This window comes from Halictus rubicundus, unplaced genomic scaffold, assembly GCF_050948215.1.
Source record: "Halictus rubicundus isolate RS-2024b unplaced genomic scaffold, iyHalRubi1_principal scaffold0025, whole genome shotgun sequence".
Taxonomy (NCBI): domain Eukaryota; kingdom Metazoa; phylum Arthropoda; class Insecta; order Hymenoptera; family Halictidae; genus Halictus; species Halictus rubicundus.
This window is the reverse complement of record NW_027488566.1, coordinates 547,501-564,942: the sequence shown is the minus strand read 5'-3', so window position 1 is coordinate 564,942 and position 17,442 is coordinate 547,501. Positions and strand designations below refer to the sequence as shown.

The 17,442-nt window shown below is 48.5% G+C and overlaps 2 long non-coding RNA genes and 1 other non-coding gene across 3 annotated transcripts in view; 1 reads left to right on the top strand and 2 right to left on the bottom strand.

The window, feature by feature from the left end:
* LOC143363146 (uncharacterized) overlaps positions 1-17,442 on the top strand; it is a 91,357-nt gene that overhangs the window by 10,939 nt on the left and 62,976 nt on the right. The window lies entirely within an intron of this gene.
* The window catches only part of LOC143363144 (uncharacterized), a 114,535-nt gene that overhangs the window by 81,868 nt on the left and 15,225 nt on the right, over positions 1-17,442 (bottom strand). The window lies entirely within an intron of this gene.
* Positions 16,150-16,304, bottom strand: LOC143363175 (5.8S ribosomal RNA). Its single transcript, XR_013083763.1, has one exon. It is a non-coding gene; the product is annotated as a 5.8S ribosomal RNA (ribosomal RNA).

Genomic DNA, 17,442 nt, shown 5'->3' with positions numbered 1-17,442 from the left:
AGCCCAGCGGATCGAAGAGCTGAGCCGTCCCACTGAGCACAGCTCGCTTGGTGTGTCGGTCCCTCCGAATCGAAGTAGCCGCAGAGACCTGAAAACAGTCAGAAGAAGGGCACCAGCGGATACCCAGAACGCTGTGAGACGAAGACGAGTCCCATTCGACGATTCCCTTCCGTTCGTCGTTGGAGAGTCCTTCCAGTAGTTCCCGAGAGTTGGATGCCCACTTCCGCAGGGGGAATCCGCCCGCCATGAGGAGCTCCCGCACCTCTCGCTGCTTGAGTCGCGCCTCTGGGAGGGAGTCAGCCCCAGTGAGGACGTCGTCCATGTAGACGTCCCGCAGTACTGCTTGCGAAGCCCGTGGATAGAGCTGCTCTCCCACCTGGGCGAGTTGATGCAGGCACCGGATGGCGAGGTACGGTGCACAGGCGAGTCCGTACGTCACCGTGTTGAGCTCGTAATCCCTGATGGTTTCCTTCTGCTCAGGTCGCCACACGATCCGCTGCCACCTCCGATCCTCAGGATGGACGAGAATCTGCCTGTACATCTTCTCGATGTCAGCTGAGAATACAAACAGATGCCGTCGCCACCTCAGCAGCACATCCGCCAGATTAGGCAGAAGGTTGGGGCCCCGGAGAAGGAAATCGTTGAGCGACTTCCCGTTAGTGGTCGGCCTAGAACCGTTGAAGACGACCCGAAGTTTGGTGGTAGTGCTGCTCTCCCGCAGCACGCCGTGGTGAGGGAGGTAGTAGCCGTGCCGGGAAGAAGAGGATCTCATCGCTGTCATGTGTCCCAGAGCTTCGTAGGCATCCAGGAAGTCGCGGTAGGCTCGTTCGAATTCCGTCGAATGCCGGAACTTCTTGCCCAGTCCCTCCAGCGTCCGAACGGCAGTACGTCGGGAGTCTCCCAGCTCGGGTGTGGCCTTGAAGGGCAACCGCACCATGAAGCGACCATCGGGTAAGCGAAGATGCGTGGCAGTGAAGTGCTCTTCGGCTCGGATGTCATCCTCGGTCCCTGGAATCGACGCCTCGACTTCCTCCTGCTCCCAGAACCTCGTGAGCGAGGCCATGAGCTCGCGGTCGACCCTGCAGTGATGCACTGGAGCTTCGACCCGCCTCCCCGGTCTGTTGCCATTGAAGCACCCGGCTCCGCCAGTCAGTATCCAACCGAAGTGCGTTTCCTGCGCGACTGGAGTGTGAGGAGGACCCTTCTTGACGCCCTCAAGCAGCACGAGGTCATAGGATTCGGCTCCGAGCAGAATATCGACAGGGTCGGACTGGTGCCAACCTTGGTCGGCAAGATTCAACCCCTGGATATGAGGCCAGGAACAGGGGGAAGGCAGGTTGCGAGGCTGGTAGCTGGAGAGCTCGGAGAGAATGTAAGCTGGGACCCGGAATCGTCGATCCTGTCCTCGAAGCGGGGCGATGACCAGCTCCGTCTTCCCCCGAGTGAACTGCGCCCTGGTGCTCCCGACGCCACGAAGAGGGATCCGGGCTTGGCTTCTCCGAAGGCCGAGCCGCTGCGCCAGCGCCTCAGAGACCAGGGAGACTTCGCTGCCGGGATCGATTAGGACGCGGGCCAGGCTGCGATGCCCGTGGGGGCCTAGAACCGAGACGCGAGCGGTGCCAAGAATCACCGAAGGACTACTCACCGGCGTAGATACCTGCTGCACGAGGGCTCCCGCCGGGCTGCTCTCCCTCGCCGGGGAATCCGCGTCGTGGATCATCGTGTGGTGCTTGCCCTCGCACCTCTGACATCGCTTGGTAGATTTGCAGTCGTGCGCTGAATGGTTACCGAGGCAGTTGAAACAGAGATTCAGCGCTCGGACCGTGGCCTTCCGCTCGGCGGGAGTCTTCTCTCGAAACTGCCTGCAGTTTTGAATATAGTGTTGGTCCTGGCAGAGGCTGCAGGACCGCCTGGCGGCACTAGCCGGAGACACCTGGTGCACCTTGAAGCCCTTGGACGCAGTGCCCTTTCGAGGTGAGGCTCCTTCGGACGGAGTGGGCTCTAAAGCCTCGCAGGCCTGAATGCGTCCGATTAAGAATTCCTTGAGTTGTTCCAGAGTCGGCATCTCCCTGGAAAACTTGACCGAGTCCTCCCACTCCCGGCGCGATTGGCGATCCAGCCGGTCGACGGTTAACTCGACGATCCAGTCGACGGAGTTGGTGACAGGACGATCGAGATTGGCGAGAGCATCGACGGCATCGAAGGTCTCGTCGAATAGGCGCTGCATCTCGGAGGAAGACTCCTTGCGCACCGGAGAGATCTGTGACAGCAGTCGGATTTGCGACTGGACTAGCAGACGCCGATTTTCGAATCGGCTCTCCAGCTTATCCCAAGCTATGGAGAAGTTATCGGTCGTCGTCCGGATATTTTTTAGCAAGGAGGCGGCGCTGCCCCTCATGCATGTTTTCAGGTAGTGGAGCCGTTCAACCGGGGACAGAGAGGAGTCCTTTATTATGAGCGACGTAAACAAGTCGCGGAAGGAGGGCCACTCCTTGTATTGCCCGTCGAAGGTCGGCAGAGCCATTTTCGGCAACACGGCGCGCGACCTAGAGGAGCTCGCATCGGTGGCAGTTGGATTTGAAACCGGGGTCTCCTTGATAGCGGCAGCGACCTTGAGCCCTGAGATCATTTCCCGGAGCAAACCAGATTGCTCCATGAAGGTCGTTTGTACCTCCTCAGCTTCGTCGTCCTTAAGGTAGGAGCTCTCCCGTAATTTAGGGTCCGACTCCGCGGCGGCTCTCACGGCAGCGTCTCCCCGCTGGTAATTGTTCCAGAGTTCCTCCAGAGTGCTCATCCCGGCTTCCAAAAATCCAAGCGTTATGTTGGCCTGTCCACGCTTCTTGATGTTGATCACTATCCGGCCGATCCGATGAGCGAGGAGCCTTTGGTTTCCCAGAAGGTCAGCCATTGTTGTTCTCGAATTTTCAAACGCGAGCAACGGTCGCGACGAACTAATTTTCCTTCGTTTTAGCACACTGCAGCACTGGATCCGGCTCGAAGGACCAAATGTTTGGGATCGAGCCTTTAATATAGAAGGGTTGAAGGACCACTGTGTAGGCGGGCACGGTTAGAGGAAAACTCGGAACTGCACGAGAACACTTTATTTTACCGGCTCGCGGTTCGTCAACACGAACGTTCTCTACACAGAATGTATACGTACACAAAATAAACAGTATGAATTATACCAGCTAATCTGATTATTCCCGGTATCGAGAATAGAATCACGCTAAGATTAACCCCTTCTAAGGACGGGTCACACGACGCACGAAGCCCTTAGAAAACAGAGAAACCGAACCGAACCGAACTGCTTGCGAGAGCGTTGAAGAACGATAAAGTAATGATCACTTCGGAGATCGGCGAGCGGTTTCCTAGCACCGCCGGAACGATTACTTGCCGAATTTGAACACGGGCCAATAGAATATCTATTATCGCGTCGATAATCGATCCGACGGTGACGGCCTATCACGCGGGGCGCTGAGAATCGACCCGCGATCTCGCGAAGACGAGCTAAGAACCAATGACCGTGCGGCGTTCGCACGTCACGCTCCGCCAATCCCAAACAGATGCCATAAACAGAGGTTGGTGGCTCTGCCTGGAGTATTTCAACATGAAGTCCATCATAAAGATGTTCTCAGAACAGCCATCGATCGGTCTGAAGGCTTTCTGTCGTGGGTCTAACGGAATACGCCTAGACATACGGTTGGCCAGGACCTTATGAAAGGCCCTAGTGATAGTCGAGGAGACCGTGATGGGTCTGAAATCTCCCGGCTCCGACGCTCCCTCCTTTTTAGGTATCTGGGTGGTCCTTAACTCCATCAGATGCTGTGGGAGTTTACCACATAGAATAAAGATGTTGAAGATTCTAGCCCAGATACCGACTGGGACGCTTCGGAACTCTACAGCAGAGAACCCATCAGGGCCCGGCGCAGTTCCCAAGGGAGGCAAAGCTGTTCTCACCTCATCCGGAGATGTTGGCGCCCAGAGTTCCTTTAGGACTTCTTTCCCAGACACAGCACCAGGTGTGCTAGTACCTCCAGAGGTCATGATCGTCTCCCAGAATAGTTCGCTTGTCCCTGAGAAGTTCACGCAAACAAGACGTGCGATTACGCTTCCACGCTTTTTGGACCCTCGCATACTCAGCCCTACGAAGCTTTCGGCGCGACTGTGGTTCACCAACTGCTGGGACCCTGTGCTTTGTCGCTTTCCGTCGACTTCGGAATGTTTCACGGAGAAAGATGGAAATCTCCTAAAAAATGTGCGCAGTACTCCAGGTGCTCAACAACTTAATGATTTTATTCAGTCGGTCGCTGTTGGAGTTTCGATTGTCACAGGGCGGCAGCTTTAGCAGATATTCTACGACTAGGCTCCGGACTGTCTCTTGTGGAAGATCGTTCGGGACCTCGTCTCGTGGATGTTGATCGGAGGTGTTGTTAGTCAGAGCAGACGCGCTATTATCGGTAAGCGGAAGGGAAGCCACGGCCTCTAGCGAGCGCATTTAAATTACAAGCTGCTCAACTACTGCCTTGTATTCTGCCTTCCGCCTCTGCCCTTTGATAGCCTCGAGGGTTCTATCAGGAATAACCTTCAAGAGTTCCTGATTCATAAATTTAACACCTTGAAGAGTCAGCCGCGCTTCCTGCCTAGCAAGGATGGCCGTGTCTTCGGAGGACCATCGCGCCTTCACTCGTGTCGTGTCTTGTCGAGCATCATACCAGTCCTTGTGACCCCGCTGCTGATAAACCCCGCGCCCGGTTTTGGTTGGAAACACTCGCCCGCAACCAGGAAATTCACACGCGTAGCCGCCATCCGAGGATCGCACAAGGCCGGACCCGCCTTCAGTAACTGGTGCGGCGTCGCCAGTGGACGCGCCGCTTTGATGACCACCTAACATGGGTGCGTCATCCATCCGAGGCTTTTTATTATTACATTTCGGGCCAGTTGAGTACAAGCTAGAGGGGGAGGCAACCACAATAGCCGTTGATCGCAGAGGCAGCTCTTAGCTTCCCCCCTAAGGGGGTACTGGCGGCGGGACCCACGGGAAGGGGGCTGCTTGCTAAACAATGACTCCCGGTTAAGAGAGTCATAGTTACTCCCGCCGTTTACCCGCGCTATTTTGAATTTCTTCACGTTGACATTCAGAGCACTGGGCAGAAATCACATTGCGTCAACACCCGTGGGGGCCATCGCAATGCTTTGTTTTAATTAGATAGTCGGATTCCCCTAGTCCGTGCCAGTTCTGAGCTGAGCGTTGAATGGCGGCCGAAGAGGACGACCGTTCTAGACGGAAGCCTCGCAGCAAGGAAGATCCGCGGGAGGCCAAGGCACGGGACCGAGCTCGGATTCCCATCAATGTGTTCACCTCGCCCAGGCCCGGCACGTCAGCCAGACCCGCTTCCCGACCAAGCCCGACACGCCCCGCTCCTCAGAGCCAATCCTTATTCCGAAGTTACGGATCCAATTTGCCGACTTCCCTTACCTACATTAATCTATCGACTAGAGGCTCTTTACCTTGGAGACCTGCTGCGGATATGAGTACCAACCGGCGCGACACCTCCACGTGGCCCTCTCCTGGATTTTCAAGGTCCGAGGGGAAGATCCGGACACCGCCGCAACTGCGGTGCTCTTCGCGTTCCAAACCCTATCTCCCTGCTAGAGGTTTCCAGGGAACTCGAACGCTTATACAGAAAAGAAAACTCTCCCCGGATCTCCCGACGGCGTCTCCAGGTCATTTTGGGTTACCCCGACGAACACTCTTACGAGGGCCCGAATGGTATGCGGTTCCGCTGCCGGGTTCCGGAATAGAAACCGGATTCCCTTTCGCCCGATGGGTGTGTGTTTTGTGTTTGTACATTTGCTCTTAGGACACCTCATCTACATAGGATTTCTCTTAGGGCTTAGGATCGACTGACTCGTGTGCAACGGCTGTTCACACGAAACCCTTCTCCACGTCAGTCCTCCAGGGCCTCGCTGGAGTATTTGCTACTACCACCAAGATCTGCACCGACGGCGGCTCCAGGCAAGCTCACGCCCAGACCCTTCTGCGCACACCGCCGCGACCCTCCTACTCGTCAGAGCTTCATGGAGGACGTTTACGCAACAGCGCAAACGTCCAACCCCACTTGCCGCTGACAGCGGAGTATAGGCGCGACGCTTCAGCGCCATCCATTTTCAGGGCTAGTTGCTTCGGCAGGTGAGTTGTTACACACTACTTAGCGGATTCCGACTTCCATGGCCACCGTCCTGCTGTCTTAAGCAACCAACGCCTTTCATGGTATCCCATAAGCGTCGACTTAGGCGCCTTAACTCTGCGTTTGGTTCATCCCACAGCGCCAGTTCTGCTTACCAAAATTGGCCCACTTGGCACTCTGATCCAAATAATATCTCGTGGCTTCATTGATCCAAGCAAGCCAGAGACCTCACCCATTTAAAGTTTGAGAATAGATTGAGGTCGTTTCGGCCCCAAGGCCTCTAATCATTCGCTTTACCAGATGAGACTCGCACACGTTCACCAAAGAGAACGAGCGAGTGCCAGCTATCCTGAGGGAAACTTCGGAGGGAACCAGCTACTAGATGGTTCGATTAGTCTTTCGCTCCTATACCCAGTTCCAACGATCGATTTGCACGTCAGAATCGCTACGGACCTCCATCAGGGTTTCCCCTGACTTCGTCCTGACCAGGCATAGTTCACCATCTTTCGGGTCCCAACGTGTACGCTATGGGTGCGCCTCTCCTCGCAAAGAGAACGAGACGCCCCGGGAGTGCGAGGCCGCATCGTAACGCGGCCCATCCTCCTGTGACTCCAATTAACAGCCCTGCCGGTTCACCCGACACCAGGCGATATCAGACCTAGACGTAAACCGTCCGGCTTATCGCTCCCAGGAAACACCGACCGTCGGTTGTCGAATTTCAATAACCACTTGTATAAATAGGACCACTCGACCTGGCGACAGTCAGTAATTTTTCTCGTCTCCAACCTGCGACATATCATGCTACTATTGTAAAAACTGTGTAATAAAGGTATCTTCTGGTACGCCAGAAGAACTCGCATTTTTTTAATATTATTCCATTAAAATTTACGTGACATTTTGGCGATCCTGCCAGGATCCACTAGAGTCAATGTAAACGAAATCACGCGTTTCGGCCCACGGGAACAGTCGACCCAGAGGATCAGCGGACCACACCACGAGCTGCATACGTGCACTTTTGGAACCACGCAAAACGAAGAAAAGACCAGAAGTAAGTAACTCTGGATCCCTTTATAACGTACAGAACTAGGAGAGATAGCTTCTCTAGCAACAGTTCGAGAGACAGTGTAGATTCAGTTAGAATCATGAGTAAACCACAACCGAGCACCTCTGACGCTCAAGTGAAAGAATTATTGGAGACAATTAGAAAACAGAATGAGACTATTACTCGCCAACAAGATATGTACAGCCAAAGAATTTCCTTGCTAGAAGCCGCTTTACAATCGGTAGACAAAGAGAATAAGAAACGCGTTCAAGAAATTGAGATATTAGGCAGAAATCTAACGGGCTTGAGCATGACTGAAGATGACGATGCGGATTATACTTCCGTCATGACCGAAGACGATTCCGTGATTAGATCTAAAATCAAAACCACTACACCACCTGCCCCAACGCGAGAAAATGCACCTGGCGAAACCAGCTCGCAGAGCTCTAACCTGAGAGCCAAGGATGCTATACGTTACATCCCGACGCTCAACGGAGATGATGATGTAGGAGTTGAAGATTTTATTAAAAAAGTCAAATCACTTCGAAGCATGTGTATGGAACAGATGCTATTGTTGAAAGCAATTAAAGTAGAAAAGATAGTAGGCAAAGCAGCACAAAGCATTCGTAACATGAATATTGAAACGTGTGCCGAGCTTTACGAAGCACTGCGTACTAATGTAGCCACACAGGCTTCTGCAGGCGAATTTAGCGAACAACTTCGGGAAATAAAGCAAGGAGCTACCGAAACCGTGCAGAATTTCAACATTCGATTCCGTAAAACTTTGAATAAACTAACGTACGCCATTACTAACGAGTATCCACGACCCATAACTAGAAGAGTAATGATGGAGGCAACCATGAAGAGAGTTACGAAAATCTACATAAACGGGCTGAAGAGAGAAATCGGACACATGATATTCACCAGCAAACCCACGACTTTGATCGAACCTGAAAAGGAAGCTGCCGATGTGGAGAGATACCTCCGAGAAGAACGCCACGACTCATTCCGTCGCCAACGCCCAGCGATGGTCAGACCACCCGTTATTCTAGACAAGAGATACCAGAGCTACGTACCGTCGCGCACGCCGCAGATTCAGCCGACCGCTGTTACCAGACCCAGCCCGTTCAACCAGATGGACAGAAGACCGCTGATCGACCGACAACAGGTTAAATGCTTCAAATGTGGAAAAATCGGCCACACCGCCAACCAGTGCTCAAATTTTCAAGTGCGAGCCCCACAGGAACGCGGACCACCGCGAGTGAACAACACTGTGGTATCAACCGAGGAAGAAACGAACTATTAGGAATCAACACCGTCACCGGGCAACTACCAACAATCCTATTACGATCCCCATCCGGACAACAATGGAGATTTCTCGTCGATTCAGGAGCAGGAGTCAACCTTGTCAGACGAAGACCTGCAGGAATGAAGATCTATACTGACCACGAAACCAAACAGTTTGCTATGGGACATTCTAAATTCCGAACGAACGAATTCACTAATTTTAGAATAGCCGGTCAATTTATAAAATTTTATATCGTAGACGAAACTTTTCCTATCATTGAAGACGGCATATTCGGGCTACCAGCCATGAAACAACTTAACTTCAGCATCACTAACGATCATTTGAAATTAAACGACACGATATTAACATTTCAGAATCAAACTATCAAACCAGGCGAGAGAATCCACGAACTTGTGCACCTCGTGGGAAAACCTACCACGGTATGCTTTATCAATTGTGGTGAGTCAGAAAAACAAATTACTAACAATATTGAAAATTCTAACACCTATGATCAAATATCCACCTTTAAAGAAATAATTAGACTTTCACATATAGAAAACAGTTTGAAACAACCTATAGAAAAATTGCTTCTCTTTTATATCGATGTTTTCAATTTAGAAAAAGAATTCCTACCTTGCACCAACCTCACTAAACACACGATAACACTAAAAGAAAACAAGGTCATTAACACAAAATCGTACAAACCACCTGAATGCCACAAAACAGAAATTAGCAAGCAAATGGACGAGATGTTAGAAAAAGGAATAATTGAACCCAGCGATTCCCCTTACAATTCACCAGTCTGGGTGGTACCGAAAAAATCAGACGCATCAGGCAAACAAAAGTGGAGGATAGTTATTGACTTTAGAAAACTGAACGAATTGACTGACCAGGACGCATACCCCTTACCCGACATAGACGACATTTTATCACAACTCGGAAACGCGAAATTTTTCACAGCTTTAGACTTATCCTCGGGTTTCCATCAGATCCCGATGGAAGAGAAATCCAAAAAATACACCGCCTTTTCTACTCCCCAAGGACACTATCACTATAATAGAATGCCATTTGGACTGAAGAACGCCCCAGCAACTTTCCAGAGAATGATGGATACCGCCCTACGTGGACTTATAAACAAACATTGCTTCGTGTATCTAGACGATATTGTAATATTCGGACAATCCATCGAAGAACATAACAGAAATTTAGCAATCGTGTTACAAAGATTAAGAGAATTAGGATTGAAACTGCAACCGGACAAATGTGAATTTCTAAAGCCAGAACTAGAGTACTTAGGCCACACAGTAACCTCTGAAGGAATAAAGCCCAACCCAAAGAAATTAGAAGCCGTTCAAAATTTCAAAATCCCTAAAACACCGACCGACGTAAAATCATTCTTAGGACTCGCGGGATATTATCGAAAATTTATACGAAACTTTAGCAAAATCGCGAAACCATTGACCGAACTGACGAAAAAGACCGTACCGTTTCACTGGAACGAACAGACGCAGACCAGCTTTGACACACTAAAAAAGAAATTATGTACTGCACCAGTTCTCAAATTCCCTGACTTTGAAAAACAATTCACTCTAACGACTGACGCAAGTAATTTAGGAATACGAGCCATCCTTTCGCAAGACGGACACCCCTGTTGCTATATTTCACGAACTCTCAATCCGCCCGAACGAAATTACTCGACTACCGAAAAGGAGCTGTTAGCAATTGTATGGGCAACTAAAAGACTTCGACAATACCTGCTAGGAAGAAAATTCATTATTAGAACCGATCACCAAGCCTTGACATGGTTACAAAATTGCAAAGACCCCTCATCTCGACTGATCAGATGGAGACTACGACTAGAGGAATACGAATACGAAATACGGTACACTAAAGGAAAAGACAATACCGCTGCCGACTGTTTATCCCGAATTCACGCGATTACAGCACAAGACGAACCCACAGACTTACTGTCCAGATACCAAACCTGGGAAACCTCAGACGAACTTCCGAAACCACTAAAGATCGTACCCAATAAAAAGAACTTCTTCCAACTAACTTCAGACCAATTAGGCGCGTACAAAGGTAAAGAAAAATGGCTAAACATATTGAATAAAATCATCAGGAACACGAATCGAATTGGTATAGAAGACAATGATATTTCAATTCAGGATAGAAATACGATCAAGAGAATGCTCATGTTCTTTAACGACACGGACAAAGAGATAGAATTTGCATGGGAACCAGTAAAAGAATTGACCGACGACGAAATTAAACAAATTATCAAAGAAAATCACGAATTAATCGGACACCCCGGAATACAGAAAACCTATGACAGAATCAAAATTAACTACAAAATACCGAACTTGTTTAAACTAATTCAGGAATACATTGAGACATGCGACACTTGCCAACGAGCTAAACTCACGCGAATTCGCCCAAGAGAAGAACCATGCATAACCGACACCCCGATAGACTCGAACGAAAAAATAGCTATGGATTTGTTAGGACCGTTACAAAAAACGAAGAACGGTAATCAGTACATTCTCCCAATTCATGACGAACTGACTAAATATCTTATACTAGTACCCCTCAAGACGCAACGAACCGAATCCATATGGGACGCCCTACTGAACCACTACATTTATGTATTCTCCGCACCCAAGAAAATACTAACAGACAGAGGACAGAATTTCATTTCCGAACTAATGCAAAGATACGAGGAAGCTTTTAACATAAAACATATCAAAACTACCGCATTCCACCCACAAAGCAACGGATCCCTAGAAAGAACGCACGCAGTTGTCACTGACATGTTAAAATCAATACAACAAACGTCCACCGACGAATGGGACGAACAATTGAAATTTATTTGCTTAGCGTATAACACAATGACACACGACGCCACAGGCTACACACCTTTTGAACTAACGTTTGGACACAAAGCTAACCTACCTTCAACCATTTCCAAAAATCCTCAGCGAAGTTACGAAGACGAAGTATCCTTTCGAAAAAAAGAATGGGACTCACGATTGAAAAGAGCCCGAGACACCCTGCTAAAGAGTAAACAAAGATATCAAAGAGACCAGCGACGTAAAATTATTAAACCGCAATCAATTTTCAAAGAAGGAGATCAAGTTTTGATACACAATGATCATAAGGAACACAAATTAGACAGAATGGTTAGGACCATTCACGATTGATAAAGTATGCACACCGTATTATGTCATTAACGATAAGAAAGTACATGGTAACAGACTAAAATCTTATTTTCCAGGACGACAATCCTCTTCGCGGGATTAACTTGCGCACACGTCACTATAACACCATTAGATACCCAGAATAACATGTTTTTAGAAAAGATAAATAAGGGTTATTTATACAGTAGTACCGCCAATGTGATAATAGGTCTAGACACGAGCGAGATGTTTAAGCAAATCGAAAACATAGCACAATATAAGAACGAAATCAGTAAATCAGCTACTAACTTCGACTATACCGAAGCATTAGATACTTTAGACATACGTATTAATAATATTAGACAATTAGCCAGTCATGTAAGAACCCTCATACTTCCAGACTTCGCGTATAAAGAAAATGCTTAACACAAAGAGTTTAGAGAATTTAGAACGTTCATATAACCAATTAACGCAGCAATTGAATACAGAAAGCATATTTACTAAACTCATAATGAAAATCGATAATGCCATACAGGATAGGCACTTCCAACTTGACGAAATATTAAACGCGATCATTTTAGGTAAACAAGGTATCATTAGCCCACAGATTATAGAACCCGAAAAGTTTGTAAGCAACTACGCGAAGAGATCATAGGACATCACATTTATAACATTGCCATTGCGCCCAAAATCGAACACTTTCAGTTCATACTCGACATCAGTGACTTAACCGTTTTCACGTATAATGACAAATTATTTTTCAAGATTTCGATACCTCTAGTGCTCGAACAAGAGTGGGATATAATGCGCGTATACCCCATCCCGCATAAAAGAAACAATATATTTATGGCACCCGTGATAGAAAATCCAGTATTTCTAACTTCAAACCTCCTTTACATAATCACTGATCTCGACTATATCACCAAACATTGTAAACGAAAGATAGTCATGATTTGTAAACAAACACAGCCGATCCACAACAGTAATTCCGACAACGACTGTCACAGCGAAATTATTAATTACAAGAAGAACATCAACAATTGCGAGATATCCATTTATAAGATCGACTACATCAGTTTCATACCGCTGCACGCCGAAAATCAATTCTTAGCGATACCCGCTAAACCAGTAGAAATTGACGCGATATGTTCCACAAAACATAATATTCAGACCATTGACAGACCATCTATAATTAGCTCTAACGATTCATGCGATTTATTGTTTAATAACGAGTACATGCGAATAGGCGAAAGCAAAACCGAACTAGCTTACGATATGAAAATGAAAACCATAGAACTTAATAACAATAATAGTTACATTCACATTTTGGAGAAGATCAAAAACACGCCGAAAATTATAAGCAACATTGCCTCGTACCGAACTTCCGCGGATCAACTCGATAGCGAAATATCAAAGCTAAATTTCGAACATAGAATAAAGACTTTGCGATCGTATGGTATGAGTACTTTACAAATAATAGGATATGTATCGGTAGGATTGATAGGTTTGTACATGCTCAACAAGTTAGGATTACTCGACTGCCTGAAGAACTGCGTCCCCAGAAAACTCTGTTTCCACCTGCTCTGCTGTAAGATCAAGAAAGGGCCACAAATCCACAACGACTTCCAACCAACGCAACCGAGTGCGCCAATCAACCTGTACACCACTGTAAGCCGCCCTTTGGCAATCGAAGACAATGAGGGAGGAAGAGTCTTGATACAGCCCCAGCGGGTCCGCTTCAAGAAGAGCATCCTCAAAAAGAACTTAAGGGACTAAGTTCAATCTAAGAAGGGGGGAATGTGACTCCAATTAACAGCCCTGCCGGTTCACCCGACACCAGGCGATATCAGACCTAGACGTAAACCGTCCGGCTTATCGCTCCCAGGAAACACCGACCGTCGGTTGTCGAATTTCAATAACCACTTGTATAAATAGGACCACTCGACCTGGCGACAGTCAGTAATTTTTCTCGTCTCCAACCTGCGACATATCGTGCTACTATTGTAAAAACTGTGTAATAAAGGTATCTTCTGGTACGCCAGAAGAACTCGCATTTTTTTATATTATTCCATTAAAATTTACGTGACACTCCCTTGGTCGACGCAAAGGTACGACCTTCACTTTCATTGCGCCTTTAGGTTTACATGTCCCAATGACTCGCGCACATGTTAGACTCCTTGGTCCGTGTTTCAAGACGGGTCCTGAGAGTACCCAAAGCAGTAGCGTCGCTGACCGGTAATTCGAAGCTTGGCCAGTCCGAGGACACCGCCTGCTAACAGCTGGTTAGGCCCGAAGCCGGCACCAGGTCCGTACCTTCGGGTAAAACTAACCGAGCTTGCGGCGGGCCTGACGCACACACATTCGAGAATGGATTGGTTGCGGCCCGATACCGTCAGAGTACCGTCACGCAGCCGGCCAGGCGATCGAGCGTCTGTCGTGTGCGCACGTAGCGACACGACAGGCAACAACTCGGGCCGTAGACCGACACGCAACGGGTCGCGACGTTCTACTAAGGGAGAAGTGCACGACTACGCGACCGGAACATTTGCCGAAGATGGTGTACCCTCGCACTGGAAACCACGAAGGCCCATACGGGGTATCTGCGCACCAACGGAAGCCAGCCTCGTCGACGATGAATCTCCCCATTCGATCTTTTGGGTTTCTCAGGTTTACCTCTGAACGGTTTCACGTACTCTTGAACTCTCTCTCCAAAGTTCTTTTCAACTTTCCCTCACGGTACTTGTTCGCTATCGGTCTCGTGGTCATATTTAGCCTTAGATGGAGTTTACCACCCACTTAGGGCTGCACTCTCAAGCAACCCGACTCTAAGGAGAGGTCCTCCCGAAACGCGTACCGGTCGCTACGGGCCTGGCACCCTCTACGGGGAAATGGCCCCATTCAAGATGGACTTGGATGCGGTTCGACGTCACGGGATAAATGGACCCTCCTAAACACTACATTTCCCAACGGCGGAACCGCGGGATTCAGTGCTGGGCTCATTCCTGTTCGCTCGCCGCTACTAAGGAAATCCTTGTTAGTTTCTTTTCCTCCGCATAGTAATATGCTTAAATTCAGCGGGTAATCTCGCCTACTCTGAGGTCGTCAAACGTGAAAAAAAATGTTTCGTATATTTCACCGAAAGCATTAAAAGTACGCGAGAACGTACAGAGGAGCACAAAAAAAAAAATAAAACAAAACCATATGTCTTATGCGCCACACCAAAGTGTCTTTTCTCTATATAATATATATATATAGAGAGAGAGAGAGAGATTTCTTCATTTTGTTCGTCGATCGGAAACTCTCGCTAGACGATCGGCCGGTTAACTTTAACGTCCGTCGAAAAGAACTTCCGGGGACTCGACGACCGACAGATCGCGCGGTCTCGTGATCGACAATGAAGAAAAAAAGACATGGGGCGACCGACAAAGGTTTGTTTTCACCTTCACCTTCTCGTGCTCTGCGTGACAACACGTTGTGGTGACAACGATGTTCGAAAGCCACTCCATAGAGGAGTATATATATATATATATATTTTTCCAACACCCGGTGGGGTTTCTCCACTACACTAGACACACGGGGGTACAGAAACGCTGCACGACGCGATATCATCGATCAAACCAAAGAGACACGAGATCTCGGTCGTCATTCAATTCAACGAACGTGGCGATGGAATCCGCAACGGATTAGCGAGGACATGCGACGACGGGGAAATTATTCGACCCGATACAAGTACGCGTGCGCATCCCGCACAATGCCAAATGTTGCTATGTCCATCAGTCATCAAAGCGTTCGTAGAACGAGAGACCACTGTCTCGCGAACTATAAGAATATGTTTGTCGAAGTCGCTGGCAACGACGACCGTCCGCCGCAATTATGTGTAGAGAGACACATCCACGCACAGACGTATTTTATTTTATATATCTCCCTGGGGCTTACGTTGCACACCACAGTTGCGCACACAGATTTTACACGGGTGTCCGGTATCTCTTTCTTTATTTGTGTCCATTCACTGTAGTCTCTTGAGACTCTGATACCTTTCGTATGCCCATCATTTCAGACGATGTCGGGAGCGCGTAAAATGTTCGAGAGTGAAACGCTTCTTCCGCAATGCGAATCGTTCCAGAGAGAGGAGAGAGAGATTTCGATCGTCGGAGCGGTGTTCACGGGCGGTCGTATTGAAAATACGAGTCACGACGCCGCAAAACACTCACGCAAGTCCGAATGTGATACCCATTCCAATTTCTTTCTTCTCACGAAACTGTTAGACGCAATGTAAAATTTGCAATTTTCACAGAACCGCGTCAAACGCCGACGAAACGTCCATCGTTCGCTCGTACGTAGCATCTTTGCAACCCGACTCAGAAACGCTCTTTGCGCCCTGCACAATTCGACATGGAGAGGCAAGCGACGGCGGGGACTTACAAGAGCAACGCAAGCAGTATTTTGTTACGTAAACGACCCTCAGCCAGGCGTGGTTCAGGAATTGTATCCGTGGACCGCAATGTGCGTTCGAAATGTCGATGTTCATGTGTCCTGCAGTTCACACGTTGACGCGCAATTAGCTGCGTTCTTCATCGACCCACGAGCTAAGTGATCCACCGTTCAGGGTAATCGTATAATTTGATTTATAATCAATACATAATTATGTCTCTTGTTCTGCGGTTCATAAGAACGCCGATACCTTAAAGCTCCAACCAGCGCGCGAAGGAGATTCAGGCGTCGTTTGTAAAGACGACACACGATCGTCCGTATAAACGGAAACCGTCGCGAGTACGCGATGCAATGCGCACACGTATCCGACGGCCGGGCGGAAAATGCATTGAAAAACCTTTAAAGTGGAAAACACAGGAGGAGAATTCACAAAACGACGGGGATTATAGACAACCCGATACTGGATCCCGACACTTCTCCTCCTCTTCTCTTATTGGAGAATGAACTCGATAACTAGCGGACTTCACAGCCGGCTCTGGCCGTGCGCGATCGTTCGTCCCAAGCTCTTGTGCACTGTATTATCGCCACACAGAGAGCAGAGTGTCAGAATCGCACACAGCTTTAAAAGCGAGCTTCACAGCCGGTCCTTCTCTCATCCTATTCCTCGACGTTCGTGACAGAACACAACGCGTTCACCGCAAGTTTTCCACAGGCTACCCTGTTGTTGTCCTCTCTTTCTCTAGAGGAGAGACAACACCACCGTTTCCAATGGACGTATCTCGGACACCACAGGCGAAGACCGAGGAAGCGCGATATGTGGATTCGAATCGACGCTTACATCCCTGTTCTTGCGACCGTAATTGTCCATATAATTGTCGAGAGCCTACACACAGGCAGACCAATGGCGTATATTATAATATACACGTCTCTTTGACACGAGGTATTTTTATCAAAGAGAACACGATCCATCAGGTGGCGGGTGAAAAACATCGATTCGTAACGACGGGTATTTCTATATTCGTGGTTAAGCTATAACATTCAGGGTCCGACGGGAAACCGCACATTGAAACCGGATATTGATCGTTCGAGTTTGCAATGTGAACGTCGGTGACGATTCCCGAAGACCCGAAGTACAGCTCTTCGTACTCACTCCCCAATACAAGTAAACGATGCGATGCTCCACCTTCACGCAAGCACCGTCTGTTTCCTCGTGTGTCATTCTCATTGAGATCTTTCGTCCCATTGTCGAAAGAGTGCATATATTATATATTGCCGTGTTTGTGCACAAATGGTCTGGCGGGCTCTCTGCGCCTTAAT